Source organism: Amia ocellicauda, chromosome 2 (genome assembly GCF_036373705.1).
Source record: "Amia ocellicauda isolate fAmiCal2 chromosome 2, fAmiCal2.hap1, whole genome shotgun sequence".
NCBI lineage: Eukaryota > Metazoa > Chordata > Actinopteri > Amiiformes > Amiidae > Amia > Amia ocellicauda.
Window position 1 is genome coordinate 13,494,542 of NC_089851.1, and position 5,104 is coordinate 13,499,645.

A 5,104-nucleotide genomic window follows, 5' to 3' on the forward strand; every position below is an offset into this window, starting at 1 on the left:
TCTAAGATACTCTGGTGAAAATAGAGCCCTCCTTCCTTAAACCAGAAAAGCTTGGACAGGCATTGAAATGAAAGTCTGGTTGGCATTATACCCCTGTCTTATACAGGGTGTCAACTCTATACTTGTCCACCTTAAAGAGATGCAATAGTGGTTTATAAAGGGGACCTAAATGGTTACAATAGTTTGCAGAGTGGAGTATAAACAGCAAATAGACCTTCAAGCAACAATCACAGATCCATTTCTAGCTACAGAATGATACAAGAGCAGGCAAATTGCTGTAGTTACCATCCACTTTGTTCAATAAAAAACAACCACACAACTCCATTTCAATTGGTAACCGTGCCTTTGATGAAATATCTCAGTTAGAAAAAACACATTCAGTTTCTCAGAAAACAGCAAATGTTACTATAATGCTGTTTTTTTTATTCATGTCAGCATTTAGCTACCTTAAATAACCTGGCATGTAATGTAGATTGAAAAATCACTCACTGTTTTTTTAGTTTTTTTTTAGCAGTAGGCAGTTTTGCTTTTGGTGTGAAATATTGCCTTCTACTAGTGGCTTTATTAGCAGAGTGCTTATAACAGTGCTGGAGATTAATTTAATGGAGGTTAATCTTTAAACTTTACCAATGCATGTGTTGATAGTAACTGATCAAAATTGTGAAAGCAGATCAACATCATGGACAATTCTTTCTACTGAACTATGTATATGGAAAATAAGAAAAACAGTATGAAATTAGATCATTTGACACATTAAAAAATGAAATAAGTTTGGCTCATCCATTCTCAGAGACCAACACCTATTAATAAATAAGAAACCATTCATCATCACACTGGTTCCCTGGAGTCTGTGATGTAAACACATTGCACATTAATGCTCCCCTTAGCTGGCTTTTGTTTGACACCCCCTCTGCCCTTGACCTGGGAGGAAGATAACTGTCAATCTGTCACCCCATCTTGTCCTGGTAAGTATGTTACTCAGATAGCAACTTCAGTGAAGAGGCAGACCCAGTCTCTCAGAGAAAGATAATTAAGATTAAGGGAAGGTCTAAATCTTACAATGGATTTCCAGTTGATAAAAAATATGATACAAATGTGAACTCTCCGTTTTCTTTCTACCTCTTTTAAAATAACCATGGTTGCACATTTATAAATGGACATCTGATGTTTTATTTGTGGAACAAGATAAATATTCATGTATATATATATTAAAGCTTGGCTGTAATTCAAAGAGGCTGAGAAAGAATCCTCTTCCAGTAATATACAAGCCTTTTGAACCTGTAGTATATATACCATACCATACTTTATGTGGTGTTTCAGTTTAATTTTGTCCTTGAATCAGGGCAAACACTGTAGTAGATTATTTTTGCATTCTTGTCCACTTCTAATGGCACTATTACCATTACCAGTCACTCAATGATGTATTCAATATATTTACAAAATACATAATGGAGATAAATCTGTTATCAGACCTAGATATTACCTTTCATGTATGGTTACACTGTAATAATGTATCCCTGTAGTTTACAACAAGGTCAAAAGTGTCAATCAACTTTTATTTTATGTCATTTATTTTTTTGGTGAATTTAATATGATTTGAAATACTCCCTTTGGAATAATGAGTAAAAATCATAGTAGGAAGTACAAAAGAAGTTAATAACCAGCTTCAAACAGTAATCACAGGAGAATAATACACTACAGTTTTAAATTTTTAATTTTAAATTTTAAATAAAGCTTCTACATTTAAGGAGTTTAAGTTCCACAATAAAAAAAATTAATAATAATCTAGTAAATTATATTGATCAAAAATTAAATATCTGCTTTATCATATGTGCAATTGAAAACATTAACAGGGTTTTCTATCAAGTGCAAAACAAATAGTTGCTCTATTTCAATATGACAGAAATACTGTTCAGTGACAGTGATATGTGAAGCTGTTTGTTGTGACATTTTACTGTGAAGTGTTTCGCTGGTTTGAAACAACACACGCCTCCCCGAAACTAAACGATGTTATCACCCTGACAAACGTGAGGTGTGCCCATACTGACCTTGTTGTCAGCTGTCAATTTATTTTTATTTTTTAAACAGTAGATGCTATTAAAATATACTCAGTCAAGGGGAATAGAGAGGACCGACACATTTTCTTTCTAGTTAGTCATGTATTTTTTAGAAACTACAGTGAACCTTGAATATCATATTCCCACCATAAGTAAATAGCACCATGCAAACAGAGAGGCCCTATTGCACTGGCTGGTACTGTACACGGGAACTGAAACTGCACAAAAGAGTGAGCTTGATTTGACTGTTTGATGGAGGCCTGATAAAATATAAATGTGAAGTGTAGAATGCACAGTTTTATTCAAACAAAGCCATGGTCACGCAATAGCAGCTCTCTCAGTGTCTCATTGTAAGAGTTTGCATGCTGTTCAAAGTCGAGAGATGCGAAACTAATGTTAACATGCATGTTTACCTGATGTATATGGTTAGTAAATGGGAAACTGCAAAGTAGGTGGAAGATAAGAATGAGATTGAGTTGTATTTTAATTGTAAGCCAATCAGAAGAGATAGAAGGACATGCTATTATAAGTTTGATAAATAAACACTACTTTGTGTGAAACAAATTTGTGTGGCAAAATTGTTATATATAAACTCACACACACACATTTTTGGGAAATCTAAAAAGATTTAAAGGAAACGTATTTAAATTAGAGCTGGAGATGACAGTTCGATGATCAGGCAACAGCTGGTTGTGCTAAGGAATCACAGAGGACCGTCACTCTACACAGAGAGAGACATTTTCCCCACTAAAATGGTGGGTGACTTGCTACTCTTTTATCTTGTATTTTTAAAAGACATTGATGATAGAGATATTTTTAGATGCAAAAGTACTGGAAGAGTATTTCAATAAGAAAGGTTTTCTACTTCTTGGAAGTTCCAGCTTCACTGTTTACAGAAACGAGGGCACTCCCCTCACTGCCCTGTGATGTCATCTGAGTGACCTTGACAATCAGGCCTTTGCTGTGCAGCTGCACCAAAATTCAGTTTCTTCTTTTATTGATCATGGAGAACCTTACAGAATTTTATATTTTTCTATTTATTTGTAAAGGGAGGACAAGAGCTGACCTCTGCAAATTAGTGTTTGAGTCAGCTGTGCTTCTAGAGAAGCAAAGAAAGGCCTGGAAAGAAAAACCCAGACCGACCCCAAGTTTGTCAAATTCAAGAAATCCCTAATCATGTTCAAGTTTTAAATATTTTTTAAAGCTACCGGGGGAGAACTTTAGGGAGAACACAATTGTTTTTGAATTGTAGGAAAATGACTTAAAATTGCTAGGAACCAAATATATTTCCTCTTTAAAAAGCTTATAGATAGATAGATCCATCCATATACCAATCTATCTAAATCAAAGCAAATGATTATTATGTATTAATTTAGTGTACTCTTCCCCAGAACTGATTTTCTTTAAAACACATGACAGATTTCTAAACAAGTTGTTTGCTGTGGTAAATACAATGTGGACAGGCGTTCCTATATTAACAAAAAAGAAATCTACAAAGACAGTCCTTATTGATTTATCGCTTGAGTAAAAACAGTTCACTGATAGGAGAGGACAAAGAATCCTGACTGGAGTCAACAAGAAAATGTATGAAGTGCTATAACAAACATGCAGCTCTCATTACGACATTGCCCCCTTTAGACTCAAAATAGCCCACTGTGCAAAAGACTCTTCTCACACTACTAGTAAAAATGGTTCCTGAAATACACACGACTTCAATTATGTCCGATGATAAGAGGCCATTATTGTTGCAATTGTTCATTTTAAGGGATATAGTAGTGCACTGCTCTAATCCCTGTTCTTTCATGTTTAGATCACAGGGTGTAACTCTAGTCCAGTTTGAGAGACACGTTATTGTATCACTGCACTTTTGTAATGCTCTAAAATGTTTCTTGTGTAAACTATAAGTTGCCCTGGATAAGGGTGTCTGCTAAGAAATAAATAATAACAATAATGTGCTTTGTTGTCTGAATGTGGTACAATATGAATCAGTGCTGGTGTTTTGAAGATCTTTGAGTGAAGGCTTGACTCTCAAAAGCTAAGTTACAAGCCACAAATGATGTAAATATGTTTTTCATCTTTTCTCCGAATCAGGAAACATTTGCCTTGAACAGTCTGATCAGCAGTAAAGCTTGTTTCATGATTCACCGGACTGAAAAGAAAATGTATGCTTTAAATCAATCATAGCTTAAGGGTTGAATCTTTTCCCAGGTGTAATGTCATGAGTAAGCAGTGTTTTTATTATTTTTCCATTTGTTACAAAATAAAACACCTTTCCAGTTGGTGACATCTTGAACATCATATCTGAGTGAAGGAGCCTCAGAGGTTGACTTTGGTTTAGAAAGCAAGTCTTAATTCAGAGTATTTCTGAAAAAACAAAATACTTGTTCACTTTAATAAAGTCTCCACCATGTCTCCTTAATTGATGCCAGAGGCAAAGAGGAGTCTGTTATTACATTTTCTATAGACGCTCAGATAGAGTAACCTTCAGTATGGTGTTCTCAGAGAATTAATTGAGAGTACATTTTGTTGACATGTATCAACCCTGGTGAAGACGAAGAGCTGCAGATCTATGAAAGATTCATTAACGATAAAGACTATACATCAACATTTAATTGCATCTGCCGAGCGGTTTTGTTTAACTTCTTTGTAACTTCAGGTTCCATCTGCAGTATCAAGACCTTGACTAGCGGATCGTTCTACATTATCACAAGGTCTCACATCTGCAAGTCACTGACAAGCCTTCCTTGCTCTTTTTCAATTTTTTTGTTATCTGTGACATCATAAACTCCAAGGCTGTTCTATTCATTAGCACTCCAAACAGCTGATTCAGGGAAAATGACAAAGTGTACTGAAAACTTGACCTTCTTCTTAGACAAAACATGGAGACAGTTGAACAGGATGAAGGTATCGCAAATGTAAAATGGAAACAATAACAGCTCCTTGGAAAATAAGCATCATCACATTTCTGGAGACTGAAGTAGACATCAGCTATTATGAAGTGAAATCATATATATATATATATATATATATATATATATATATATATA